This window comes from Lagopus muta, chromosome 9 (assembly GCF_023343835.1).
Source record: "Lagopus muta isolate bLagMut1 chromosome 9, bLagMut1 primary, whole genome shotgun sequence".
In the NCBI taxonomy this organism is placed as follows: Eukaryota; Metazoa; Chordata; class Aves; order Galliformes; family Phasianidae; genus Lagopus; species Lagopus muta.
In genome coordinates, this window is record NC_064441.1 from 16,521,491 (window position 1) to 16,539,948 (window position 18,458).

Below are 18,458 nucleotides of genomic sequence, written 5' to 3' on the forward strand. Positions count from 1 at the left end.
CCCTGGCTCCAAACCTTTCCTATGCCTGCAGTTGCTTCACTTTGTTTTTTAAAGGTCAACAGGTGGAATAACATCTGTCTGCTTTCTCAGCAAAGACTGGATAGGCAGGTGATTCCTCACTATGAGTCTTTTCATGGTTTTTGTTTTTTGAAAAAAAAAAAAAAATCCAAACAACAACAAAACCAACAACCCTACAATTGTTTATTTGGAGCACAGCCTAGTTATTCCTTGTTGGAAAAATTATGTATCACGAGTGTGCAAGACTTTTCAGACATAGAATGTGTTCAATCTTGTAAAGGCATAGTTAAATAATGCTTGTAGTCTAGTAATCTACTGCCATCCTAAAAGAGAGACTTCTGTTTTAAAACACATACAGAATACTAATACTATGTAGATATTTCCATGCTTTTATCAAAAGTTTCACAGTGTTGGGTATTTATTCTCAAGTCCAATTGCCTGGAGTGGTGTGATCATGTAAGATTCTTGGGCATCGTTTAAAAAATTAATTTCTTCTTCTTTTAGCTGAACAGAAAAGCATGAAAACATGACTCAAGTGCTTCTAAAAGCTTGAAAGCCAAAGGCAAATAAAAAGAACCCAAGCTCTGTTATTTAAAAAACAAGTTCCTTAAATTGTATATTCGTAATTTTCAGAAGGGTAAGACCATTTGTTTCTCAACACCCAGACGATCAATTCTGCACAGCTGTAATTGGAGACTTACAGTGTATATATATGGAAATATATTTTAAATTAAGAGTGTGTCCTTTCATGCTAGTCTGTTTTCTTAGCTTCCTGCATAAGAAATCAGTTATTTCCATTTGCTTAAGAAAATGATGTAATTGTTTTGCTCTTGTAAAATTTAAAGCACTGTAAGCAATGCTGAGCTTTTTCACTATTATCAAACGCTTTCTAGACGATGACATACTAAGCTGGCAAGCAATAAGTCAAAGTTAGCAATTAAATTACCATTAATTTATTAAAGTTGCTTAAAGTTCCTAGGGAAACAATTCTGGTTATTCATTAATATCCTCTTCCTACATTCTTCCTGATCACAGAAAAAAAGAGCATTCTCCTGAGTCCTGAAGTTCTAAGGACTACTTAAGTAGCAGGTATTTGTAATCTAATCTGTAGGTGCTATCTTCAAATGAATGCAGGAGTAGGATGGAGTGAGCTACAGTAAGTTCAGGATGCAATCCTTCATTTAAAAAATAAAAAGAAAATTAAAAAAACCCTCATCCTAATTCCACTGTGAGGTACTAATACATCAGTTCAAGTTATTTGTGGTTAAGGTTGCTATCTTTATTTCAGTAATATATTCAGTTTCCAAATATTCAGTTTTAAATGCAAGTCATAATGCCGACTTCACTCTTAAACCATCACAGCCATCTGCAATAAAAATCATTCTTGCTTTAGTTTCCACAACCATTTTTAAGCTCCTAGACTAAACATATAGCAGTTGCTAGCAGTCAGCAGCTTTATTACTTCTATTGTTCTTGCAGATGCATCCTGGATTCAATTTGTCCGTGTACATCAAAGTATTTTAATTTTTAAATACCCCAAGCATTTTCGACTGTTTTAAGACTTTTTGTCTTCTCAAATGTTTGAAGGTAAACAAAAATTGAAAATTGTCTTGATTATTTTTTTCCAGTTTTAAAGGATTGTCACATTTCTATTCTGAAAAGGCCTCTGAAGCTCAATTGTACATGAACCTACGATAGGTCATTTTCCCTTTTTTCCCCCCGAGTAACTTTAATTCAGTCAGTTTTAGGTTACAGAGTCAGCTTCAGTTCCTTCATTCTGAGAATTGTCTCTTCCTGTAGAGTTCAATGAATTAAACGCTTAGTAATGCCATCAATTTGTCTCAACTTCACTCTAAGCTTTCTTTTCTTCTTGTCTTCTTTTTTTTTTTTCCCAGCACTAGACTGCAAATAAATACATGGTTAATTGATACATTAGCCTAAGAGAACACATAAATACACAGCTACTCTTAGACAGGAAAGCCTAAACTGGTTAAATGGTATTTAGCCAGCACAAAACTAGATGAAATATGAGTTGCTGGCTTGCAAACAGTCATGTAGTCATTTTGTTTGAAAATGCATTCATTACTTTCCAATATTTAAAATATTGTGTAACTAAATATTAATACAGTTTAAGGTGAGTTGCTCAGAAAGTAATGCCTCCTATTTATTTCCATGGAAACTACAACAGGCACAAAGAGGACAATAACACTATGTGATAGAGAAAATTCTCAGCGACAAATCACGACTTCTCAATAGAGTCAGCACCATTAGCTATGCATCTTCACCAGCAGTGAATGACAGCCTGCATGCTTATAGAAATCTCCACACCAGTGGAGGTGACCCACTACTCTACAGCTGCTATGATGGTGTCATTGCTGAAACACACCACCCACCACCTCACTGTGCTCACATCTACTGTTTGGTCTCCAGAAACTTTTAGCAAGCAACAGTGAATATCAGTGGGTGCCATTTTTAACTCATGGAGGAATTAAATTCCACTCCTTTGGTCCATACGCACTTCCATGTCAGATGCCATTTTGTCAGACTGCTCCTTTGCTGCCATCTGCCACACGGCAACAAGATGTGATGGGATATTGGTGGGAAGGTTCGACCTCTACTGCCATCCCACCAGCATTCACCTCTGATGGTGCAGGCCAACATAATAAAATAGGAGGGCATTACTTTCAGAGCAACCCTTGTACACTGTTGTAGCTGTTTTTATAAGCTTTAGAAATTAACTAATAGAAATGCATATATATGCATAACCAAAAGTTTATTTTGGTCAGTGTGTACATATTACGTCAATGCCTGGACAGGCTTCCTCATAGCATTTTAGTCCTCTCAAAACTTCAATGAAGTCATAAAAGTCTCTTCAAACAGATGTACATTTTTGCTACCATACTCATGATCTGGATGTTATGCACATGGATGCATGCAACCATACTTAGAAAACTGGAAAGACCTTGTGAGGTCAGCTTTGTCTATTCTGCATGTTCAAGACAGAATCAGCGCTGCCTGTGTCACTTCTACCAGATGTTCGTCAAAATTGTCATTAAAGAGATGATGGCAGTGTGAGAAGATCACTAGCCCCACCTGTCTTGGTGAGTCCTTATCACTCCATTTTTTTTGTCCTAATGTGAATTCTCCTAATTTTTATTTTGATTCATTAATATACAGAACAAGTTATAAACTTCCTCTTTACAGTATCTTTCTACGTACTTGAAGACTGTTCTTCCATTTCTAGTCATCTCTTTCTACTTTATTGCCATCTCCTGCTTGTCTGTAGATCATTTGCTGATCTGTTCTCACCTTAGGGAATTTGTATACTGACCCTCCCTGTTTTCTGGATCTTCTTCAATACTCTCCCCCTGGTTCACATCTTGGTTGAATGTAGCCTCAGGAGCTGAGGCTCAAGGGATGAGCACACGGCTGTGGCTGCAGATAGCACAAACTGGCTTCTCCTTGGCTTTTCTTTTTGGCTTAAGGATATCCCCAGTATCCACAGCAGACAGTATGGATGGCATACTGCAGCCTACAGGCATTTGAATAAATGGAAATTTCTAAATATGCCAGTCCTAATAAGTGAGAAGAACCTGATCCATTGGAAAATCCACTCTGCTTCAGCAAACAGCCACAGAAGCCTTGTGAACTTCTGGTTTGTGTGTCCTAGAATGAAACGTTCTGTAAGCATGAAATCCAATTCGTGTTTTTTGTTTTTTGTTTTTAAAGAGGACAGGCTGGTTAAAATTGTTGTGCAGTAATGCCTTCTAACTTATGTATACAGTTTCAGTTCCACAGGATTAGTTCCCACAAAATTACAGACTTGTGAGAACAAAAATGCAGCAGCCTAAATTAAAGAATATTTAAATATAGTCCTTGTTTTGTAACTTGGGCATCATGCTCCCATTTTAAAACTGCCAATGAACCACTGGGAATTTTCGTCCTCTTGCTGATTCTCTTTAAGACCTCCATGAACAGCAGAGAAAACATTTCCACTGTAATAAAAACAGGGGTTTGTTTTCCTTTTTTAAAATTGAGACACTGGGTAAAATAAAGGTCATTGCAACAACCTTTGAAAGAACAAAAAGAGTAATTTTCCCCCTTTTGCTTTTTTACTGGTTTTCAATGCAATGTGAAAAATCATTTTTAAGTTTGCCCATCTGTTTTACATAAAACCTTAGCTGACCTTACACAAAGTGAAACAAATGCACAAAAAGCTTTGCTGTTGGGTTCTTGCCAGCAAGACAGAAGAGAAAGAAAATAATACATAAAGTTTGATCCTGTTCTTGTGTAGATTAGCCTAGCTCCAGTGGGGACTTGTGTTGATTTATACCAGCAGAGGCTCAGGCTTGTATTTCTTATAAAAGCCAGACTTGTCAGACCCAGTGCTGAAACACTGAAATCATCTTAATTTTTGATACTGATTTTTGTGGGAAAATGGACACTCACTGAAGGAGCCATGCTTATTAAAAATAAACAGCACATATCTGTATAGTCAGCGTGTGCTATTGGGCATATGAAGTAGGAGAACACAGTGTAAATAACTCTGAGATTGGTGGATGAGTAGGTGTGGATTAAGGCTTGAGTTGCACCTCAGCTTTGTATGCTTTGTGTACATGACAGAGTTCAAATCTTGTCTGATGAAGCTAAGGAGCTCATTTGACATCAGTCATGAAGCAAAGAGATTCTCAGAACATACAAGTGAGTCTCATGTCCCACCGCTTCTTTTTGTGTTAGCCTGGCTTCTCTCATGCAATGTGATCGGGTGGATCAAAAGTGAATCTGCGGAAAGGCAGTAGTAGTGCTAGGTACAGAATTAGGCTAGGCTATGTGGAAATAGAGCAGCTAAAAGAAGAATTTCTAAATCCTCAAGCAACTTACTATGCATTTCAATAAAATTTCTATTAATGTGACTGAGAGGTGAACTATGCCCACTATATCAACACTCCAATCTAATATGATTAATGAGTATAAAGTAAGGTTCAAGCTTTTAATTAAAAAGGCAATCATGAGTTACTGAACAGTGAATATCTAGCTAAGTTTCTCAGAAGTAAGTTATTTAACAGAATGAGATACCCCAAAGAGGTACTAGGCCAAAATTCTTTCATTTTGTAGACAGGTATTGGCTGTGATTTATAACAGAGAGCAGAATTTGATGTATACAGAAATAAGCATATATGGCAGTGCCTACATTTAGAGATTGCCTAAATGTTTTGTTAATAGCCAAAGCTACTTCAGTTATTTGTTAATTTGCTGTACTTCAGAGAGTGAAAATTCTTCTTTGTAGTATATCTATCTGCCACACTTCTTTAATTTTCATTGCATGTTAAAAAACCCTAAGATATTTTATTTTCACATAACCAAGCAAAGACTTTAGGAAAGAATCTCTACATATGGACTGTAGACTCCTAAGAAAGATTCAGTATTTGCATCAAAAGTAGTTGATGTGTATTCATCAGGCAGAAGCTTCTTCTTTCTTTTTGTTGAAAATTGTTCAAATTTGACCACATAATAAATTCCAGTTCACTCATGTCCAATCAAGATTTGATAGATGTTGGCATATGCTGTAACTTTATCACTTTTAATTATATTTTAATTAATTTACTTTACAGTATAGCTTATTCCCTAAGTTTTTCTCAGGCTTCTGTCTATGTGAAATGATGGAACTGGATGGAATAGTTGCAATGAGTAGCAAGTTCTTTTCTGCAAGAAAATAAATATCTGTCAATAATCATCTACATTTTTACATGTAATTAATATACAGTGAGGCATATGAATACAACAGATAGTAATTCTACTTGAATCCAACAGTCCATCTGTTAGTTTCTTGTTAACAAAGAATGGAAAGAAAGATGAAAGAAAGGTGAGCAAAACTTTCAGCCAATAATTGTGTGGTAACAAGTCCCTCAGGAAGGACAGTTCTGGGGGCAAATAACAGTAGCTTTTAATGTGATACTTGGGATTTTATATCCTTATCCATTTCTGTTCTATCTACCTAAAATAAGCTACTGATTATTAAAAGGGAAAACAAGTGACAGCTAATGCTTTCCACTTATTTTACTTAGAAAGATAAGATCTATTGAAACAAAGGAATCTAAAATCTGAATGGAATCATTGGCTTTCTTTTTCTTTTGTGCTAATGTGGTGCCATTTAAAATGGAGCAAAATCATTACTTTTTCTACTGAAACCAGTGTAGCAGTCAGAAAACTGGGCTAGAGGAGCAAACAATGGCAACAGTAACACTCAAAATCACTTTTTTCCATCTAGGGTAGTTTTTCATACATGAACACCATTTCTGACAAGTAAAATGATTTTTCAGCTAGAAAAAAAGTCACATATGGCAGAAACTATGAATACCAAGAGAAAATGCAAAGAATTTATGTTACCTGCTTGTCTGCGTGAGCTTTTTCTGACCATTTTAAGTTTGCTTACCTATTTCAGCAAAATGTTTTTTGTTTTATAGGCAAAAGGAATAAAAATTTGTGGTAAAGTATTTATAGAACCACAGAACAGACGGCTTGTCTTTTTTGTCAACCTAAGGCTGCTGGTAGTAACCTCGGGATCTGTGGCTTCTTTAGACATGTTTAATACTGCATATATTAGCATGCTTCCAAGGACTTTATACCCTCTCTCCCAGATTAGAGGACAAGCCTGTAACAGCTACCTGCAACACAGAATCACAGAATGGCCCGGGTTGGAAGGGACATCAAGGATCATGAACCTCCCTGCCATATGCAGGGTCACCAACCTCCACATTTAATACTAGACTGGGCTGCCCAGGGCCCCATCCAATCTGGTCTTGAACACCTCTAGGGATGGGGCATCCACAACTTCCCTGGACAGCCTGTTCCAGCACCTCATCACTCTAATCCAACAGCAATTACAGGACTAGCAACAACAGTACCTTGGCCAGCCAGGAGACACTATTCCTCAAAAAGACAAGATGGTATGGAGTAGTGGCTGTTAGCTGTTGCTGACAATGATTCTTGTTCCTGCTGAATTTGTACCCCAGTATGAACTGGGTGTTAGGGTTCAAAGCAGCTTCCTGTGAGTGGGTATGTTCCCAACCAGCAGACACTTCTGGAATGAACTCCTGCCAGGCCATTTTGGCAGCTGGCTAGCACTGCTCCTCTGGGTGCCTGCCTGGAATGTGTTGGAGTGTCTCTGCAAACTGCTTCAGCAGCTTGTCCTGCGGTACTCTAGAGCAGCTTTGTGGTTTGGTGCAAGAGGAGACAAGCGCATAGAAGCTAATAGCTCTGGCACTGCTCTCCAACAGTGTTTAAGTAATTGATACTATTTATCTTGAACCATTATTTTTCTTTACATCCAATTTTTCCTGAAAAAATAATAAATAACCAGAGCAATAGTTTTTATTTTTGAATTCCTACACAGGAACTTCAGGTCTACTAAAGGCTCAGTTGTGGCACTGAGAATTCCCATTGACTAACTGTTTATTCACAGCTGCCAGAATTATGGCTACCCTGTACAAGAGAGCAAGATGAGGTAGAACTTAACCTTGCAGCAGCATATGTAGAAGATTCTCATGACATAGTGAACATATAGAGGATGGAAGGACTGGGCTGGGCCGTGGACATTCTGCATAGTCATTGATGAAATCTGTTCCTCCAGTAGATTTCTGGTCTTTCAGAGGTAGCATCCAGAATCCTTTAGAATACATCACCTCTGCTCATTGCCCTTCTTCATTTGTCTGGTATGAAAATGTTAATGGCCCCTCTCTCTCACCTTTTAGCTTTCTGTTTGCCTGCTGGCACTGTGAGATCTTCAGGGAACAGCTTGTTTTATATTTGATGTTTGAATAGCTCACGTCCCCAGACATAAAATTATCTCACCTATAAAATTTAGGTCTACTGGAATACAGACAATAAAGAGCTGACTGCTAAAGTATGCAAATGAGTGAAATCCCTGTGGTCTCTACAGGTGTCACTATGAGGCAGATGAATCTAACTAAAGATAAGAGAAAAAAACAGAAAGCTAGTGTAAATGAAAGGGATTGCTGTTTGTTTTGCCAAGATCTGCTGAAATTTTAAGATATGATGCTTTGAATGCATGCTGAGATGAAGAAAGGTGCTATTTTTTTAAGTGCTTTGAGGCATTCTTCCAATAATTTAAGGAGAAAGCACTACATATTATAAGAAAATATTGCATCCATGCTTGTAATGAAGGTTCATTAGGCATCAGATTGATTTATTGTATTGTTTCTTTTATAAATTATTTTCATTATGTTTTATCACAGTACATGACTACTGCCCTAGGGGAATATGCAGGAATGAACTGAATGGCAAGCGTAATAGACTGCTTTAATTAAAATAGTGTAATGCATATTTCAGTGCTATTAACAAAAACAAAATTGATTTTGTTTTCTGGATAATTGAATATATGAAAGCCCAGGTGCTATGCCTCTATTGTTTAACCCCCTGAGTTCAGTTTCATTTGGTGTTTTGCAGTAGGAAATGCATTTATTATGAAGCATTTCTGAAGAATTTTCTTCTCTGCTGGCAACATTTCCATCTTCCTTTCTTTTCCCCTTCCTATTCCCTTGTGCATATGCATACTATTATTGAGGAACAGACAAACATAAACATGAATTTCAGTAATGAAAGCCCTTTGATCCTTTCCAGCATCTCACACAAGCTCCAGACAGTGAGGACACCGATCTGTGATAAAGGAAAACCCATTATTTATCTGTGCTTTTTAACCTGATGTTCTGTGGAGACATCAGCAGTCAGCCACCATAATTCCATTAGTTAATGAACACTTCAGAAATTTGTCCATCATAAGAAAGACCCTTTAAAATTACAGTCAATCAATGACACCTGCTCTTCTAAGTGGCTTCCTTTTCTCCTTTTTCTTTTGATTTATATAGGCTATGAGTCTTTTTTATTTCCTTTACCCTCCAGGTACCCAGTTTACCTTATATCGTGAAGATGCATTATGCTAGAGACATGACAGACACGGGCAAATCAGGTTAATGATTTCTGAGTAGAACTGTCAAATGAAACCAACCAGCTTAGAAAATGAACAGCATCAGGGAGCTACGCTACATGACCCACTGCCATCTGCCATACCCTGAATAGCAGACAGCCCCTTCACTTTTGTCACAGGAATTTTCACTGGAAACTACTACTTTGCAATGAGTGTTGTAAAGAGGCAGATGTTTCTGTTTCAGCTGTCATGATTCTCTGAGTTTTTATCAGTTGTTGGGATGGCATGCTGCATTTTATATAAATGACTTCCTTAATATCAAGGCCTGAGTCTTCGTCACATTCACCCCCGCTTTCTAATTCCAGGAAAAGAACTCACTCTCAGGTGTCCTTCTAGTGCAGTCACTGCAGATAATTGCAGCTGGAAAAAGGAAAAGAGAAACATTTTAACAGACATCTTTTCTATTCTCTGCAGAGCTTATTGCAGCAGGGTCATAGGAGGAAGATACGTTTGCAGGACTGATGCAGACTCCATTGCTCAGGGTGGATTCTGAGGAATAGCTGCTATTTCTTGCAGCCCAACGTACTGGAATTCAAAACCAAGGAGATCAATTATCCTCTCATCAGATCTGAGGTGTGTATTGTTTGTAGCAGAGATGTAGTTATGTAAGATCTTATTTTGCATTTTCTTGGGTGAAAGATTTTGGTCGTCCTAGTAAACAATAAAATTCTCATTGATGGCAACAGGAGGTAGTTCACCATTTTGTAAAGCCTCCCTTACTTTCTGGACGTGCAACCTGCTGAAAGTGAACTGTGTTGTTAGAGGAGGAAATAGTAATTCTAGTGACAGCAATAGCAATGAATGCTGCAACTGAATCAGTGTCCAACTGAACCACGGCATTGTCTCACTGGGATATATGAAATTTAGGAATAAGGCAAACAGCTGAACAGAGAGAAAATATATCAGAAATTCAAAAAGGAAAAGGCAGACTGCATAAAAACAGCTACTTTAAATCTCTCTAGTTACTCAGGAGCACTCAGACAACACTAATCAGTACGGTAGTCTGCAGACATTCTCTATAAATCTTCAACTCCTTAAAATAAAATATGGGTATCTTTTTTTTCCCTATGAAAGATTTTCTGTTCAAACTCATTTACTCAACAAGAGCCTTTTAAAAATAATTGTTCTGCTTTTATAACAGAAGAGTAGGCCATAATTAAACTGGTGAGTCATCAGTCCACTGAGTTTCATAGGAAATCCCTTATTACTTTAGAGCACCTGCTGTAGCTCTTCTACTCATTTCCCACAGAAGAGTTGCAGATACAGATTGATTCCAAATAGTTCCCATAAAAGAGTAGGCCGCTGAACTGGTTTTACATAAATTTCAGTCTTTATGGTTCTATTCCTGTGCAATTAATGAGATCTGGCTGAATCCCCAGCCTCTTCTAGGTTGTGATTTATAAAGCACAAGTCTAGATTCAGACTTTTTGAAAATGATTTCCCACATTTTAATGTTATTAGCTCACTTTTTATAATGCATCTCTCTCTGTTTCTTCTTCTAACTGGTCACCTTTAATCAGTTATAGGATGTGTTTCAGGATTAGGAGGAATATGCGGAACTGAAAAATAAATGCAGCATGAAAAAATGACATCTGTACAGAATATTCTTCTATTTGGATACTGTTAACTATTTAACTTTACAATATTGAATTTAATCAATACATTAAAACAAGCTAAAACATAATATTATAATATCAGCAGTTTGTAGGCAGTAGAAATCAGCATTAGATAGATGGAAATTTGGACTTGTTTTTCTATAAAATTTTCAAAGAAAAGATGTGTAGGATGTGGAAAAAAAATCATTTAAATATAGTGAACAGTTGAAATCAGCAGAAATAGATTAAGTATTCTGAAATATGCCCAAATACTTAAAAATATGTCAGCAGATATGAAAAATATTTTAAGTACTAACTTAATTAAACTGTATTGATCAAATAATCCTGAACAAAGTGCAATAAATTCAGTAGATTAAAAAATGTTTCAGAATGATGAAAATATTATTTTTATAGATAAAAGTATTACTGAGGCAGAATGGAGACAATTTAGCTTTTAGAGAAGCAACAGGACTTGACTATTCATGATCAAGCACAGTTTGTACCCTCATTTATATTGTGGTATTTATTTTCCTTACAAATGCCCATAACACAAGTATAAGGCCATATATGCTAAGCAGCTGCTTAGAAAGTACATGTTTTGACTGTGCAAGAAAAGGGAATCAAGAGATGCATGAAAAGAGGTAAATGTGGAATTAATAACAATCGAAACAATAAAGAACTGTCAGAAGTAATTCACTGCTTTAAAAGAAAAGCTTAGAGTTTAAAATTTCCATGCAGTTCAGAAGTAAAATAGGAGGGCTTTTTTTTTTTTTTTTAAATGGAGAATAGCAGAAAATAATTTCTTTCAAAAATGTGATCTGGGAGATAAACTTTTACACTTTTTTTTAAGCAATCCATCTTTGAGAAGCGCAAAAGATAATTCAGTTTGTTCAGAAACATGCAGACCTTTCTGGGTCAAATCTTCACCTTAGTCATGGAGCGCTTCCATTGAAGTCAACCTGCCTTCCCTTTAAAGCTTTCTCTTCTCAGCTAGCCAGCCCTGGTGTATTCTATGAGAAAAACACATCCTCAGATGTCAGTCTGTGGTGTGTTCTCTGAACAATTGCAACAAGGCAAAAAAATGGAAGCAAGTATACGGAGTGTCCCAGGTTGCTGTAGCAGCCTCACAGCTTCTGTCACCACGGAAAAGGTATTGGAATTTGCTCAGAAGTAACAGCCAGAAATGTACAGGACTCATATAAAAAAATGCGAATTTAATTTAGATTTGTTTGGTTTGAAACGTTACGCTCTTGTTATTTATCTTTTATTTGTCCATCTCAAAAGTTCATGTAGTACTAATCCTGCCGCAGTCAAGGGAGGAATGTGACAGTGACCAATACATGTGCCACTGAGGTACACACTTAAATCTTTGCAGTCTCCTTAAACTGTAAAGGTTTCAAGATTCAAAGATTCAGATTATTATTGTTTTTTTATTTGTATTTGCAGTTTCTGCAGTGCCCAATGCACACCTGTCCTTTTAGAAACAGTAACTTATTACAGTATGTTACATTTTCCTTCCAAAGACCAGGAAGTAAGGGTTAGTTATGTGACCATCAAACTTTCTGCTATTAGGTGAGACACTTTCTACTACTCCCTGCCATTACCAAAGAGAGCTTGGACTGCTTTCCTTGTGTACTTAAGTGAATATGAAATGGAAAACAGTAAGTATCTGCTCTCAGACAAGCTGCTAATGTAACATTATTTTCTATAAATAGTCCACATCAACTGAGTTCATCTATTTCTGTCTGCTAATAAGTTGTGCATACTCACTTGTTCCTGTATAGCTTCTCTGAAGTCAAATCCATTCCAGCTAAATATGATTCTGAAAGTTGAATTTAATGCAGTAATTCTGGCTCTGATCCAGAGTTTGAACTGGACAGCTGAAACAGGAACTTATCTTGCAGTATGTTTAGATATCTATCTGCAAAAGCCTATGAGATTTTTCTGTAATGTGTGCACACAGAACTGAGGAATAATCACAGAAATCACCATCTTTTAAAGGAATGAATGAAAAAATCCTGATTACCTTTCCCAGGCTCTCAGTCAGTCATGAATGAAAATCCTTCCCCCTCCCTTGTTGTTCTTTCTTTGTTTTTGAAGGAGAATGAATTCCAGTGTTCTCTCTGTCGGTAAGGATCAGGACCTCACTGAAATTAGAATATTAGAATAAATTTACCTAATATTTGGAAATCCAGTGAACTTCTGGTCCTTCATATGGTGGTACTTAAGAAGGAAATTCAGAGTCCTTCTGTTATATTTTACGTGTGAGCTCAATTTCAAATCTTAGACTAAAAGTCTAGAAAAGAATCAGAGAGTTTATCTAGTTCAGCTCTAAACTAAAGTCAAGATCAGTCCTACAAATGTCTGACATGTCTGCCTACCCTTTTCTTAATGAGATGTTGGTCTCACAAACTTTTCAGGCTATTTATTTCAATACTGTTTAGCCTTCCAGCTGAAATGCTTTTCCCAGACTAGCTTACATGTTGTATACTGAAGTGTTCACTATTTTTTTATTCAATTCCCAGTACATAAACTAACATATAAGGTACATGGTGGGTGAATGGTTGCCCTAGATGATCTTGGAGGTCTTTTCCAATCTTGGTGATTCTGTGGTGCTATATATTGTCTTTTTCACTATAGCAAACTGGTAAGAACGTGAGTATGTGAATGGTTATAGCTGTCCTCTTTTAGACCAGCCCAGAAAGAAATAACATCCCTTGTTCATCCTCAAACAACTCAAGGAACATTCACTTACTGTTTGAGGTGAAAACTCGTTCCAATTATCATTGGATCTCTTTATCCCAGCTTTTATATTTTTCACTATTTCTGTGAAACTTCTACTATTTTAGTGCTTCTTATCAAATAAAACAGTCTGCAGCACCATAAAACAGTCCTACCTGCCAAGATGAAATGAATACACAAAAGTATTTTGAAGAAACAAAATGGGAGACAGCCATATGATGCAGGTCTCCATATAATCATGCAAAAATGTGAGTCAGGCTACTTTCCAAATACTCTGAATGGTGGTGTGACAAACATTCCCTAAAGATCAGAAGGAGTTAGAGAAGAAAGGATATGTAAATCTGTCCAGTCTTCCATTGGCTATTAAATTTCACATTGTCTTTAAAACATACAGTCCAAAATTTGAGCTAGAGTAGTCAAATATATAGGGGGAAAAAAAAAGAAGTTATTTAGCTTCAGAATATAAGATGTAAGACTGATTCCTCATCTAGTCTAGAAATTCATACGGAAGCATCATCAATTTAACTAATATTTAGTTGATCAAATTCATCCTTAGTAGCATAAGGTACATAAAAATTATTTATTCGTTCATACATTTATAATAGAGTTATCTATTTTGTCTGTGTACGCACAGTAAGCAGTTTGTGACACTTTCTTGAATTAAAAAAAAAAATGTAACAATTTCTAAAATAATCTTTTACTTTTTTTTTAAGGTTTGATACATAGTATATATTTTTTGCAGTGTGGTGGAACAAATTACTTCACAACTGAAGGAAAACCAGAAGATATTTAAAAATGGAAAGGTACGTCTTGGGAATGTATCATCTAAAGGTATAGAAAATTGATTTCATTTAAATGAAATGACAGAAAGCAAATCTGTCAGCATACCTGTGCTCTAGTGCGTTTCTGAGTCATGACACTCCCAAGCCATAAAGAAAAGTTACAAATGAAACACAAAGAAGGAAAAGAAAAGCACAGAGAATTCTTCAGAGATAAAAATTCACATTTTACTTCTTGATAAAATATGATTCATTGCAGGCAAATTACTACCTATCGTAATAAATCATGATTATCTATATTGTAGCAGAGGGAGAGAAAATTCAGTTGTGCTTCAGATTACACCCACTCCTTCTGTATTTATTGTACAAATATATGAAAGCAATTACAAACTAATAACTTACAAAATAATAAATTGAACCCAATAGTACATAATCCAAGATAAAATACCAGACATATGAAGGAATTTGATGAACTGGAGGTATCTCTATCTATAGCTAATGCCCATTTATCTGTGAGCCTGACATGACGTGATATGATTCCTAAGAGCACTTTCTTTGTTAGTTGAGTTTTCTCAGACTGACCTTCACTAGATTAACATGGCATCACTCCGAAAAAGCTGAAAAGGGGCTGTATGTATGCGTTGTAGGTTGCTTCCAACCTTGCGATTCTGTGGTTCTGTGATTCTGTTAGAGAAAAAAATGTATTTTTTTAAGGATTAAAAGCCATAGATTTTCTTAAAGTGAATATTGCCTGATAGAAATGCTTTTTATAGGACTGAAACATTCAGAGATTTTAAACCTTTTCTTTTAGATCATGTCATTGCAAAGAATATGAATTTCATCTGAGGTGAACCAGGTTAGTAGTAACACATCTGTAGTATCTGTCGATTTAGACAGAAGTTATTAGAAGACAATAATCCCAGTCTTTGGCCATCTCACCCATTCAAAAATAGAGCTCTCTTTGGTAAGAAGAATGCACAGTGAAATGACTTTATTGGACTGTGACATTCCTTCTGAATCCAGTCACAAGTTGTATTCATGCAAGTAAACACAGCTTTTTGTTCCCAGATTCTTATTAACACATACATATATATCATGTAAGAATATAATGTAAAAGCACTGCCTATGAGTGTCTGGATAGGAAAACTTGAACTATTTGAAAAATATGTCTTGCAGAAGAAATGCTAAACCAATAGCACAGGCATATTTGTAAAATACGTTGTTTTTATTATATGATGTACTCATTTTTTTAGATAATGTTCTTCTATGGGCTGTGTTGTTGCATATGCTAGAAGTCCTACAATACATTTGAAGATGTAGAAATACATGCTAGATATTTTTGTCTTGAATTTAAAAACCCAAAAGTTCTGGAAAGGGAAGAAGGATGAGTAGGACAAGAATTTTCCACTCTGACTTGATGTTATTCTGTTAAGATTTCCCCTGTGTTTTCATAAATATGCAAACAGTTAGTTAGCATGGTTACATGTATGCTAACAGACAGCAATCTAAAACACAATGGAAGTCAAAATATGCAACATATAATGCCACATTTCTGTAATGAATACATACCACAATTAATCAACAGAAAGTCAATCCAAGAGAAATGTTACAAATTAGTCTTTCTTGTGTACTGATGAAACATAGCCAGTTATGTGAGCAAGAAAGATAAAGACTTCAAGAAATCTTGAAGAGATTTGTGTTAAGGTTAAAAAAAACAAAAAAAAATCCTGTAATTTTCTTCTGTTCTAGAATAGATGCATGTGTGGACCTGTCAGTGTGTGTAATATTCAGTTCTTCAGTTAGAGATGGGTGCATAGGTTAGACAAGTCTGGAGCTGTTTTCTTCACAGCTTGGATGTATAAATGTCCTTGAATAACATGTGTCTACAGGAGTAGAAACAAGCTTAGAAGTCCTGGATTTTTCTTATTAGAATAATTATTTTGCGTGTGTCCTCTAAAAGAAATACACATCTACCTTTTATTCAGCACATATTAGAATAATTTTATTATAGTTATTTCAGCTGTAAATGCTTTCTGACATGCTTCACAAATGATTGAATAGTTGTGGAAGTGGTTTGCTGTTTTGAAGCCTGGGTACTCAAAGCTAAATCTGGTACTTAGTTGCTGAGAATAACATTTTTCCTAAGTGTGGTTTGCTCTCTGATGAAGATGTAAGTAATGCTGTAGGGTTTTTTGGTGGTGTTTTTTGTTCATCCATTTATTTATTCAGTTGTTTTGTTTTTCATGTACACCTAGCTATTTTTTTTTTAAACCATTTAAATAAATAATTAAATAATCACATTAAGGAATAAATACAAGATTATGGAGAAAAAAAAAATCAAAACAAAATAGCAATGAAAAACACTGAGCCTTTTCCCTAAGGCTAGATAGGATACATTTTCTAAAAGACAACAAAAACCTTGTGGAAAAAAATAACATAATGCCTAAATGCCGAACCTTCTTCAGGGGCACAGTTGGCCAAGGTTCTCTACAAAGTCAGTGGAGAAAGAGTGGCATCTCCAGAGAGCTGTTTGTCCTACTGAAGATCAGTATCTCATTATTCTGATTATAGAGACAGCATAGAAAATGCAGATGACCAATACATGTTTTTCACTTACGGTATCATCATAGACATCTAAGCAATCTGAGATGCTGCAGGCCACTGCATCTGCCCTGCTGCTGAGATTCCAATGTCTGTAGATTTTCTGCAGGTGCTGCACTGAATCGGCCAAAATCTTGCAGATGTCCTTGGTAACCAAACACTTCATATGGCATTACACACCTTTGCTTAGGGAAAAGATTGACACATTAGTTATCTATAGTTTGTTGGGGTTAATCTTTGCTTTGGAGACGTTAAGAAAATTGCACACTGAATGTCTTACAAACAATAAACAATTTGGGTTCATTTTCCTAAATCCCTGACCTGTAACTTTAATTAGGCTAAGTTGTTCACTCCGTCATCATTTCACACGTAGATAGACTGTATCTGTGTATTTTGGCCTGTCCCACGTGTGCTGGAGACAACTTTCTTCCCTCTCTCATGTTGCTTATTTGGATACTAAACTGTTTGAGATGAGAAAGACCTTTTACTATAAATTTGTACACAAGGCATATGAGTTGAGGGTCTTCCTCTTAGTTGAAAAAATTGGTGTATTATTGTTAAAACCATTAATGTAGAGCTGAAAAATATATTAAAGTCACTTGAACAGAATATAAGCAGCTTTTATAAAAGACTATACTTTATTCTACATCTTTATTATGTTGCCATTAGGCTAACGAATGTAAATATTATGTTTACTTCTGAAATCGGGGCCTTCAGCCCCAGATAGTTTCACAGAATTATGTTCCTGGTGGTTTTGGCAAGACTAGATCTAATTATCCTGGCTCAATCACAGGAAAAGATTTACAGACAGATTATGTTTATATAATGTCTATCCTTTTGTTTTCTGTAAAGGAAGAAACCATGTTGCTATTGTCATGAGCATCATTAATTAGGGGCTGTTCCACAAATTGCCTAGAAATTTTTGTTAAGCATATGAACATAGAAAAAAAAAGATTAGTGGATACCTACCTATCTGAATTCAAGCTAAGTAAAACATGCCTTTATACTTAATGGAGTCTTCATATGGTCATCTTGAAGCAAAATAAAGATCACCCGAACTACCAAATGTACCAATGACAGCAGTGATAGCAAAATCATTCGCTGTAGATGGAACTGAACAATTCAGCAAGTGATAGAAACAACTGAATGAAAATATTTGTCATTCAGTAGTTTATCTTCAAATTCTCATGGTAGACTTAGAAAATATCTTCAGAACAAAGCCTAGGAAAGAGAAGTATATAATTTTACTGGATACAAAAGCAATAGTTCCATGGATTAAGCAGAGATATTGATTTTAGGGGACGTTTTAATATTCTCCATTTTCATTTTAACTACCTTCTCACAGTTCTTGCCTGGCATTTTTTCCCATCCTGCTGCAGAGGCTTAAGGTCTTAATATAAAGATAATAATCTGAAACAAGGAGAAAAGATCATTAAGTTGTTTAATTGCTTAGCTTCCTTGTGTTAAACTTGGAGCAATTGTTTGCAGCCCCTATTTAGCTGAAGGTTGGCTGCTTCTTTTCAGCCAGGTATTTTTCCACCTCTGTTGGCTTAATGAAAGATTCTCAATTCTGCCTCTCTGATATCCTTGCATCAGGGTTACAACAGCAATCCTATAGCAGGTTTAGAAAGTTTTGAGGTAAAGTACCTATGTAATTCCCTGAGGGAAAACAGCAGCTTTACAAACTTTGCCTTCTTCACTTAAGGCAAATGCTGAAGA

The 18,458-nt window shown here is 36.0% G+C and overlaps 1 long non-coding RNA gene across 2 annotated transcripts; it reads right to left on the reverse strand.

Moving 5' to 3' along the window:
- Window positions 1–203: 203 nt before the first annotated feature.
- Window positions 204–18,148, reverse strand: LOC125697455 (uncharacterized). Of its 2 annotated transcripts, none has more exons than XR_007378801.1 (6): window positions 18,075–18,148; window positions 17,709–17,960; window positions 16,756–16,919; window positions 14,721–14,822; window positions 12,644–12,764; window positions 204–9,382 (listed from the first exon to the last, which is right to left on the reverse strand). It is a non-coding gene; the product is annotated as an uncharacterized LOC125697455 (long non-coding RNA). The 2 variants fall into 2 exon arrangements; XR_007378800.1 differs by having other exon boundaries at window positions 16,756–16,924.
- Window positions 18,149–18,458: the final 310 nt, after the last annotated feature.